The sequence below is a fragment of the Linepithema humile genome, chromosome 2, assembly GCF_040581485.1.
Source record: "Linepithema humile isolate Giens D197 chromosome 2, Lhum_UNIL_v1.0, whole genome shotgun sequence".
Taxonomy (NCBI): domain Eukaryota; kingdom Metazoa; phylum Arthropoda; class Insecta; order Hymenoptera; family Formicidae; genus Linepithema; species Linepithema humile.
The window spans coordinates 30,750,498-30,762,935 of record NC_090129.1 but is presented as its reverse complement, the minus strand read 5'-3'; positions in this window follow the sequence as shown (position 1 = coordinate 30,762,935).

Below are 12,438 nucleotides of genomic sequence, written 5' to 3'. Positions count from 1 at the left end.
GTCCCGACATGAAAATTTATTTTAGTTCGCTCATGTCCACATTCTTTGAGATCATTTAAACGGATCCTTTCCGGCAAAAATGTAAGCTATGCACATTGCAGATTCTGAACGAATTTTCGATGTTTAATCAAATTTGATTAATATTATTCTTATCCGATTAAAAGTCTTATAGACTTCCATAAAGTCTCGCGAACTCTCGCAAAATTAATCAAGAAAAGATGAATTTAAATTAATGCTTTAATTAAACTTTATTTCCGTATAATACTTCCAAATCTCATTTTTATAAGAGTTCGGCAACATACGAATTCAACGAGCAATCTATATTTCTTGCAAAATTAGTTTTTTAATAAACCAATTTTCCAAATACCCAATATAAAAATTTGCGTGTTTGCGAGATAAACAAATTGTCAATTTATATCCTTTCGAATATTTATAGCGGAGCGCGAACAAGCGGCGCCATTCTAGGCAAAGTTTTACGATAGCTCAATCACCGAATCACAGAAGATTATTTTGATTTGTGATCGATATTGTATATTTGCCACTGTGACGCAGGTACACGCGAAAGTGTGCGCTGCGTATAGGTGTGGGAACGCATATATACAGATACGCGATGGTGAGTCAGAAATGAAGTCGCAAACTGATCCACGCGTGTTGATTATTGCAGTTGCGAGATGCGCCGCGATATTTTTGTGTCGTGGGTGACGTACCCACGGGAGAAATTGTTGCTTTTCCACATCGGTGAGAATAAGCGTGCGACTTGTTGTCAACCATAATTTTACACCGCATCGTATTTTATTTTACAACGGTATACTTTATTTTATCCGCGATAATCCACAATACCGCAGGGAGGTCGATGACTTGTGCTGATAAATTTTATTTTGTAGAATATGCGAAACTTTGGCTTGCAAAAATTTCAATATTGTAGCTGCGAAAATTGTTCGCCATGTGTGCAGTAAATATTCGCGAATTGTGACCCCGCAAAAAAAAATTTTAATATACTTTTCCGTTATTAGTTTGAAAATATATTTGAATTTACATGTAGATGCGGTATATTCAAAGCTTCAAGAGGCGCTGGAAAAATTTTATATCTGAGAACGAACAAAGTAATGAATTATATCCGCTATAGTAATTTCTAAAGAGCTCCGCTTCATTAATTTGTCAGCCTGTTGAAAACTTCAAATCCTGATTTCATTACTGAATGCGGCCGAGCTCAATTTCTTACGATTTGTTAAGAAAGAGTTATGATTAAGAATACACCGGGGACTTTCCCCACGCGCGTTCCGCGTTTATACCAGTAAAATTAGTTATACATTACCGCGCACGGACTACTTCGAGTAATCTCATTAGGGGATTGAGAGTAATGAATTAGTTACACGCGCAGAGAAGTCTCTGCCGTCGCGATACACTAATAGACATGAATAATTTAACATGCATGCTACATTTTGTCATGCGGGCGATTAATTCCATTTTATTTCTCCATTAAACACGTTGCTTGACATACATATAAGGAATTATGTAATTATTTAAAAATTTCTTTTATATTAAAAATTATTATGCAAATTAATTTTGCACAATTTTGCTTTCAAAAAAATTCTGGGAGAATAAAACAATTGATTTTTTTTCATTATTGTTTCGTTTTTTTTCATTGTCGTTTTCATTACCGTTTTGTGAAGAGTTTGATTGCGTAATATTAAATAATGAAATGGTGATAAACGTTTTGTATGCTAAAAGTCTATTTATTTTTTCATATTTGTCGTATATTTTTCATATTTGTTCTATAATGTTTAATAAAAAATCTAGTGGCTCTTTTACAACACTATTTTATGATTCTGTAAACAAAAAATTCGAATATTTCATACAACGCGAAAAATACCGGTAGAGCGTTGCGAAAATTGATACTTATGTACAAAATGTTATTACACACTTTCATTCTTGACTTATATAAGCTTATATCGGGCTTGACAAATTCATATGTAAACCATCATGATAACAATACAGTGTACCATTGGGATTTACGAATAAAGTCAGGGAAAGTTAATAAGATATTTCACCGGGATTTGCGAGTCGTAAAAATGTCAGCAAAAGTCCGGCAACTAAGACTTCGAGAAACAACACGCTTAAGCCAGCGGTCTTAAGCCGCGAACGATTAGGTGCGTTAATTACATGGCATATCGTGGTTTCCTAGACCGCGACGCCTCATTTTAATCTTGTTTAGTTCGCTCTGGCTTCGCGGAACCTCCTGGAATCAATTAAAACTTGGCGGAAATCGGATACAACGTGGTGGCACGTTACACGACTATCGAACGCCAACTTTCAGCCGCGTTTATCGAACGGATAAATTATATGTCATTCGCGCGAGGTCGTGGCATAGTGCTTCAAGTGCGGCTGACCATGCAGAGTTTTACTACTGAAAACAGTAACAAACTAGTTTGTTATTATATCTATTTGAGATAATACTGTTACTTTCTTTTTACTTTTTCTATGATTCTATATATCTGCACAAAGTTTATTGCCTATTATAATTTTATATCACACATAACCTTTTCTGACGTTAAATTAATTTATTATTACTACTTACTATTGCAAGACACTATAGAATGCGTTCTCAATCTTTATTCGATTCGTTATTCATAAAAAGACTAATTTAATAAAAAGGTATAAGAATATTATAAGCAGTTTCGATGATAAAAAAAAAAAAAATAAAAATTGTTATATTTTACTTCAAATTTATGTTGTAATTGAAAATGATCTTCATATCTATTTATAACTATAGTATTTTGTTTGCATCGCATTTGTGGTACGAAAAATTGGGCTTATGAAAATCGTAGCAGTTTCAATGACCAGGCCAAAATCTTTTTTACGCGCACACGTAAGTTATACCTTGAGGCTATTATGGTGAAGAGAAAGCTCGCAGACAGAAAACTTCTCCGTTTTCACTGCACGATCGACGCGTTGCGCGTAACTTTCGTAAAACGAGCAATCATATTCTCGTTACGATGAAGGAGATTGTATGGCTCCGGTTGTTTACGGGGGGTAGAAGTATACGCTCACGTATGTGCCTTGAAAATTTCAATAAGCTGTATTCGCCGTTTTTGCGTCCGCTAATATATAAAGGTGTTGCTGCGCCCGTAAAAGCTGTATACATTTCCTTGAAAAGGTCAGCTGGTTTTGGCTGCAACGCCATTGTTATCATGTAAAACATGTCAAAGTATAATACAAGCACTTGCGAACTACGCTAGCAAAATTTGCATTACTTTGTGACGACATCACGTATGTGATGTAAAGGTAATATGTTAATTAAAATCTTTACGGCTTATAAACATTGTTTGATGATATAAATATATTTTATAATATATAAAATATAATAAATATTTATTTTATAATATCTCAAAGCATGTATTAATAAATTAATTAATTAAAGCAATTATATTAATTTATTTAATAATGTGTTAGCAATTATATTGTTAATGCAATTAAAAATATGTAAGTTCAATTTTTTCAAAAGCGTTTTTAATGTTTTATTTAATATTTTAATAATTTCAATGTTTGTCTGAATGCACGAAAGCACACAAATATTTGATAAATTTTTCTTACAAATCACTTTCTTGTCACAGATAAGAGGTCGTTATTATTTGTGAAATTTTTCAAGCGACAGAAAATCCTTATACACAATCCAGATTTTTCAGGGAGAAAATATGTCGCGAGCACGGAAGAAACCTTTCGTTCGCCGCGTCATTTTTGTGGCGAACAGCTTCGAGAATCTAAATACGGCTGACTTTTCGTTACTCTATTTCCTACAATTCTTTATTGAAAATTTCGAAGATATCTCTGTAGAGAGAGTTTTTTATTGAAAGCGTATCTAAGTTTATCATAAAATCTGCAGCCAGTTCACAATGTCACTTACATCGAAAGCATCTACCAAATTTTTAATCGAAATAATCAATATTAATTGCGCATCACGTAAGTATTACTTTCTTGGTAGAAGAATGTTGGAAGCTGTGAGTTATCATATAAAAGAATATTTTAGAAATTGTCAGGAATGTATTCCAAGAAGAAATAACCACCTAGCATGCAGAGGAAAACAAGAATTTTCACAGAAAAGCTCGTTCCGTTCTTTCTTTTTCTTGAAAAAGGCAGTGTCGACGTAGCGTATCGCCTAGGGAGAAGCGCAACCATAATTTGTTATTCGAATAAAAAAGGACGAGTCAGCGATGTCGCGAAGTAAAAAAAAAAAAGCGTCAATCTTGGGTGTGTGAAAATTTCGCACGGTAACGCTCGGAAAATCATATTCGCGTTTACTCTATACCACATACATTTACACATTCGCTTTATTCTCTTCGACCCTCGGAGTCGTTCGTCACCTTATTGACACTCTTATTTTCTGTAGACTCTCAAAGAATTCGCAAAGCAGATGTTTGCAATGGTGTTTAGTCATCGCGTAAGCTAAGCCTCGTGTAATGTAAAATTGATGAGCGGATAAAATGTTATAAAACGAATATAATGCGCTAGAAATTTTTTTGCAAGAAAATTGATATCTGAAAAGTATTCAACAGAATGATATTTTGGTATTTTGTAAAGTGTCATCAAAGTGTGATTTTGTTATAATTATTATAAAGTGTAAAAATATTTCTAAAGTTATCATGGAAAATAATTTTTCTTATTTTAATAATGATTTACTTTTGTGTTTGATTTTTTTTCTCTGCGATAACAATGGAAGAGATGCGCTGAAGGTTTTGCCAGTTCAAGAAAAGAAGTTGGAAAAAAGGAGGCAAAAGCCCGCGAAGCATGGATTTTCTACTTGCTTCGTTATAATATATGCATGAACGGTTTGCCTCTCGCAATGACGGCTCCTTTTTGTTTCGCCAAGTAGAACAACGATATATGATAGCGGTCCGTTTGATCTTACGAAGAGGGATCTTTTCGAGCGGGCATACATCATTCATTGTGCATGCACGTCTTGCGCGATTCATCAATAATGCAACACGCATCGCACAAGTGAAAATGCTCGATAAAAAAAGCGAAAAATTCACTACATAGCGAGATCAATTATATTAAATTACAAAATCAAATTTAGATTTATAAATTCTAAATTATAATTATCGTATGATAATATAACGTCTATTGGCATTAAGTAACATTTTCTGATATTAATTTGATATTGATAGCATCTCGTATGATCATACGAGTGCCACAAAGGACTTCTCTCGTTTGAGGAACTTTGCACGGTCTCTCGCATCACAGAGTTAACTAGTGTTTCGAAGTTTAAGAGAAACTGTAACTCCATTCCATTTCACGGCGAATGACAAGACGTGACCGGCGAAAAGACTTTGATTTCGCCCTGAGAAGAAGCGAAGTTCCATTCGTTTTGCGTCTCAGTTGTCGCGAGAAATATCTTTTGCGGGCGTTCGTTTAATTCAAGATTATCCGCGAGGGAATCTTCCACCCAGTGCTTCGAAATATTACATTGCTTGAAAAATTTTCGCTCAACTTTCCTATTCCGCTGATAACGTTAATAACTTCCAAGTTTAAAAGTAAAGTAAAATTTTATATAAATTTTGTTATTTATTATGGCCATTCTTGCTCCATATTACTTTATTCTTCCAGTCTATTTCTATATATTCGCCGCACATTTTGAATACGTCATTTTTCTGGATCTGTGCCCAGTACATGATAAAATGGTTCACGAGCGTGAAATTGCTCACTCGCGGAATAAAGAACGAGTGGATTTTTGGCAGTAAAGCTTATAGGCATGTCGAAAACACACAACGTCGCACCTAGGTTGTTTCAACGATAAATTTGTCGAGGTAGCAGGTGTATGAATCTGTTTGGAATTGACGGATAGGTCTCGCCAGTCGTGCGTTGCCAAGGGAAAATCGTGATAAAGTTCTAATCGCTAATCGTCTCACTTGAATATCGCAATTGCGATTTTATTTACTTATTTATTCGAGAAAAATTACGATTATGTGTTTTTCCCGAACTACAACACATCGCTGAGTGTTTTATATTTTATCAAATAATTTTTGTATTTATCGAAATTCTTATCAAGAGATAATAATTCTTTCAATAAAATGATAATTAATATCAACTGTATACAGAATCATTATTTATGCAGCTCAATATCCAAACTATTTCAATTTATATGTTTCACGTTATCTTCGCATTAGTACATTAAACATACCTTGCCTCTAGTACTAGAAATCCGTAATGTCGGACAAATGTATGTCAGACGTGTACGGCGTTGTGTACTGGCTAAGAACGAAGATGATAGACGATGCGCTTGTTCTTGCTTGTTGATGAAGGCCCATCAATCAGACCGATACGCTTAAACAGTTGCGATACCGACTTGACTGACTATGAGAATATCCAATTAAGCTGCAGCGACAATAGCAGCAGTCTGCAAGACACGCTGCCGGTTCTAAACGGCTATAATCCTCGCATTGTGCAGCGCCAAAACGGAATCGCGTGATTATGAATGATTCAGTGACGGCTGCTAGATTACAATGCAGAAACTATCCCCACTCGGTCTTAAAACGCAAACCCTTTTTCCGGCTTCTTTCTCGTTCGCAAATCCTCTTTCATTGCTGCGCGATATTCAGAGCGCGTCGATGAAAGGGAGTTACCATCTGCGATGTGTGAAAGTTTAATTACGTTCTGAAAGGAACGTTAAATTTTAATTGCTCGTAATACAATGTTCAGTGCACGTTGCAGCCCCCGCGTATGCATACTGGAATTTATTTATTGCCGAGTCAACGTTTCGGTCGTTAATATTGCACGCCATTACTGTTAATAAACGCAAAGTCGAATCGGTATTAAATTTCATGAAATCTAAAATTCATCAAACTAGTAAGTAATTATTTTCTTTGAAAGAATTTCTGCTACGCTATTTGGAAAACTTTAAATATTGATTATATATCCCCTTCGATTTACACATCGCATTATTCGCATTATTAGTATCATAAAATATGGAAGTGAATATTTACACTCGTAAATATTCGTCAGAGAAGACAAATAACGGTTATTCGAAAGATTAATTACTATGCAACCGGACAGTTGATAAAATGGTAGCGCGTTTCATGCTTTCCTACCATTTAGAACCTGCGAGAATGTAACGGCATACTGTTTTATTAAAGAAAAGGAGATTCTAAAAAAAAAAAAAAAAAAAAGAAAAGTCGATAGTTCACTGAAATGTTAAGTACGACGAAAGGAGCGAGTAGGCGTAATGATTTATAAACGCGATCTGTAAACGGCAGTAATTACGGCGAGGATTCTTCTAAAGTGACATCGGACACGCCGATGATATTAGCATGCTACCACCCGGCATCTTATCTCGAACTTTTAATGGAGCATTTACATTTTTCAAGCACAATGGAGTGCTCGTCAAGCTGCATTTTGGAAGTTAAGCGTTCTGACGGTACCGTCACTCTTGAAAGTTTAACTTCCGCTAAGACTTCGAAGGAGCATCGTTTATGATAGACTTAAAAATGATTTAAAATTGATTTTAGTCAATTGGACTCCTCCCCCCGCTTTAAAGTAAATCTTACAAAATTTATAATACAACGGTACATATATTCATAACTTACATTTATATTCGTATAAAAACTTCTTCGCAAACTCTATCGGCTGTATTAATTATAACTTATAAAAGAAGGTAGACTCGCGCCGCGTTTTGCGGACCGGTTAATCGCGTTATGTGCCTGAGAATAAAATCTAGATCCCGCGTGGGTTCTTATTGCCGCTCGTTGCACCGCGAAAAAATTTAATCATCCGCCCGAAGGTCCGTTGCTTATACTGCTACGGTCTTTTGAGTCTATCCCTTAAATAGCACTTTTCCTGCGTCAGCCTTAAAGACAAAATTGCAATCTGCCAGAACGAACATCCCCGCAAAGAAGGTCCCGGTAACTCGCGGAAGGGCGCGCGACTTCTCCGGGTCTGCGATTTGATCATCGCAACTTTGCATTTTAAAACCGGCGATCTTACTTTCAATCAATTTTTTTCTTGCGCTCGCGACTGCTTTACATAAAAAAATTGCATCCGTCGCCCTTTCCTCGCTCGTCCCCGCGGAACGATCGCGCGCATAATTCTCTAGAATTACGCCGAGGCACTCGTGTATGGATTTAGACGTTTTATCTTTTTTATGTCAATAGCGGAATTTTATATTCTATATTCGCGGACGGACGCACTGTGAAAGCATACGATTAAAATAATCGCTCCGACGAAATGATTATGTAAAATTTCGTACACTTTTCTCGACAATATATTTTACGCTAAGTTAAGGAAAACGAAAGAAGCCGGCGTGTTATTCTCGCTGAAATACGTGGGCGTGTCCATTTCGACCGCGCTTTGCTAAGTTCGTAATTACGTTATACAACTCTGAAAATCTGAGAAAGAATCTTGATCCATTCGTTACGAAGTTTGGATATTGGAGTGCTCGACATTATCGAAAGTTATTTCTTGGTTTTCTTAAACAAAAGTTGTCTTTTTAATAAAGCTTAGAATGAATTTTAAAAAAAAAAATAATGGAAAAACTAGTAAAAACAAACTTCTTAACTTTTTGGAATTAAGATTCTTAAAAGTACGCTTTAATTTTTTATGATTTCAATGGTACGTTGTTTTAACAACTTTTTTTATAATAACAACTTTTTAACTAAAAATGCACACGTTGGCTCTAATAAAGTTAAGAGACGATTCATTAAAGAAAAGGTTACGTGTGCCATATTTTTTAAAAATTACTTCTCGTTAAGAAAAGCACCAAGGCTGGCGGCACTGCGAAGGTTGCCGGTGCTAGTTGTAAAGAGTTAAATCTCCGGTAGCTGCAGTTGTCTGCAAGAGGGTCTATTGAGAAGAAATCTGGAAAGGAGGGGAACGTCTTTCCCACAAAACGCGGCAATTTTTAGTACGGCAGGAATACGGCGGCAACACGGAAGATTGCTTCCTGAAGCAATTTTTGACAAAGCGGCTAACCACGGCAGATACTCGAAGTAATAATGTTAAGTGCGGTGTGCAGGTGGGCGGGAAAGAGACTGTCGCAGCACGTAAATGGTGCGCGCTGGAGATTGCGCTCGTAGACGTAAATAGGTTCGAAAGGCTAGCCTCGCGAAAGCCGGAGATTTGCGGAGAGTATAATAAAGTCATGTACGGACACGCACAATGGCCTCCCCGCGGAGCGCAAGAAATAAAACGCCCATCTTATAAATGTCAATCTTATAAACGTTATATCGAAACCAGCGTCGTGAGATCGAGGCTTTCGCGAAGACCGGAAAATTGAATGTCTCTTAAGCTGCGTGACCGGAATGAATGTATAACATTACGTACTTGTATTTTTTCATTTAAACATTCCAAATAAAACAGAAAAATATTCAACAATATTCGACAATGTAAAGCGTCAATTTTGCGTGGCTTAAGAATTTATAGCAGGAATTTGTACTCGTGCAGAACAAGCTTTCAAATTTTTATTAACTTGAAGGTTTTTTTTCTGAGAATTGAAGTATTCCCTCGCGAAATAAAAATCCAAGAAGACCCATTATTAAAATGATAATGCGCGACGTTTGCGATCGGATTGAAATTGTGATTGATCGGCGAAGAAGAGGAGGAGGATTTTTAGTGAAAGGAATTTGAGCGTTTCCCTGAAGTTACGAGAAGCCGCGTCGAAGGACGATGCCGTAATGATACAATGGCTTTTCGGATAGCAAAGGACGAAGGGAAACATTGAGGGCTATTGAGGCTACACGCGACGCGTTCCTTTGAAATCGATAAACATCAGAGGAAAACTTACTCCATAGCCAATATACGAAGAAAGAGCAATGGAAATTGCGAAGCCGACGAGAGAAAGAGGGAGAGGGCTTTGATAGTCGTGAAAGTTTATCGACGTGCGCTCGGTCGAAGAATTTTGCCCGCAATGGAACAACGCGAGCATGTAAAATACACGACAATGTTTAAATGTGGGACAATAACGGAAGTACATCTGGTGCAATTTCCACGCTTTGACAATGGAATCGAGGTTTCCGCTAGCTCTATAATAGGATTGACAATTACAATGCTCACACTTTGATACAAGGTGTACTTTTGGTTTGACGAAATCTGACGAACAAAGCCACGAGATACGTTTTTAGTTAACTCAACAGTTCATTGTTAATGCAACGTAAACCTTTTGATTGTCCGGTTGTTGCTTCTTTATATCAAAACGCGAAATCGTTTAAAAGGATTTTGAAAGTATTTGTATTTCCCACTAATTCTTAAATATACCATATGTTAATTCCGTAAGAAAACTGTTTGACATAATCAGAAAATAAGAAATAAATGGTTAATATCAAAATATGCGTATAATTTGAAGCAAAAACACAATTAATTGCGAGCTTTCATTATGGCCGCGTAATAACAGTACGGAACGGAAAAGAGATTATTTAAATTACTGAATTCTCCGGAGCCGCAGAAGCGCATATTTATACACATACGATATTTGCGTAGCGAAATTAAACGCGGGCAGAATATTTCATGCGGTATTCATCTCGATAAACAAATTTGAAGCGCCGTGATATGCCAGATTAAACAAAGTTAAAGAGACAAAATGTCATCGGAAAGCGTGTATGTTTTCAATAATAAAAGTCGACACTCGCTCATCTCTGTTCGCATTTAAGTCCTGACTTGTTGAAAGAATTAATTATAAATTATTGATGTTTATATATATAATTATAATGTTTAAAATTATATATATTAATAAGCAAAATTACATATAAATTAATTACTTAATGCTTAGTTATAAATTATGTTGAAATAATATCTGTTGGAATTATTACTTGTTCGTATTTTAAAATAGAACATGTGTGTCCGTGTGTGTATGTGTATAACATCGCGAAATGATGATGCTCTAGCAAATTCCGCGTTCCGGATATGATTTACAAGGTGCAAGTACTCCAAAAGAGGCTGTTTAAGGATAAACGCGACCGTGGTGCCGGCATGACGTGGACGGCTTTAAAGGGATAAAGCCTAATGCCTTCTATGCACGATGTTATCTTTATCGTCGGATTTGCTGACATTGTGAGAAGAGATGCAGCTGCGGATCCGCGTGCCGGATCTCTAGAACGTCCGTCTTTTCTCTCTCTCTCTCTCTCTCTCTCTCTCTCTCTCTCTCTCTCTCTCTTTTTCTTTCTCTCTGTCTCTGTCGTTGACATTTGAAAAGTAACTACTGTACAACTAGACCTTTTGCATAGAATAAACATTTGTCAGAACAGAAACGCGGTAAACCGGATAACTCGCTGCAAGAAATAACTTATACTGCTCTTTTATCCGCGTAATTTTTTATCAATCAAACAAATGATTATTCCGTTTCTTTTTGGGCATACTCGCTCAAGAAAATATCCTTATCAATCGTTATATCATCCTAATGACTGTTGTCAAATCCCGACTGACATATTGATTCAATTATTTACTTCCTAAGTTTCCAAGTCAATTCACACGCATCATTCATATTTTACGCAAATTTAATAACAATTTAATAAAATTAAGGTACCGTCGCGCATTCGTATGATTCACTAACATATGTAACAATTATATTACAAAAAAAAATATTCCTTCCTAAATATTTTTAATATTAAAAAATTTCGTGGTTTATTCTAATTATAAATAAAATAGAAATTATCTATAATTAGATAATACACTATCAACGAACGTGTCGAATTTTTCACAGACTGCAAGATATTTCCCTATAGTGGTGCAAAAAATTTCCTCCGAAATGCCTTCATCCAAATTCGCCTTGTAAAGAAATTTAAATATTTTACATTTATGGGAGTCTTCGTTCTTAGATGCGACGTGCGTCATCGCGAGATTCGTGGTACTGTCAAATGGGAAACTTGATCTTTACAGGAAACTTGATCGGGTCGAAAACACGATCTTTTCTTCCATACTTTGTCGTAAATAGGACGAGAGCTTTGGTCGTTTAATAAACTTTATTGCGACGCGGGTGAATGAGATAATCGGATGATACCGACTATATCAATCATCAATGAAAGCTACAAGCATCGTGGCACAAATCCTACTCTCAATCTCTCTCTCCCTACAACATTTACGGGAATCCTGTCGACCCCAAAAGACTGCTTGGTCGAACGTGTTGGGGAAATCCACTTTAACGGTACAAATCCAAGTGAACGGCGCGTGGCAAAGGGTAGTCTTTATCTACTTCGCCCTCAACCATCTAACACGATTTCCTACATTGCAATTTCATTAGTACAGTACATAATAGCGAGCAAGTAATTGCTCAAAATGATTTCCCGCTCAAAAGTTTTACTTCCTCCTTCATGCTACAACTGTTATTCCTACGTGATAATTTCTGTTTCTCGAGCGATTCTCTAAAGGTTGCAGTGAAAACATCACGTACAATTTAATTATTCGCACGATTCGGAAATGTACTGATATTTTACGCAATAATTATTTATAAGAAAAGAT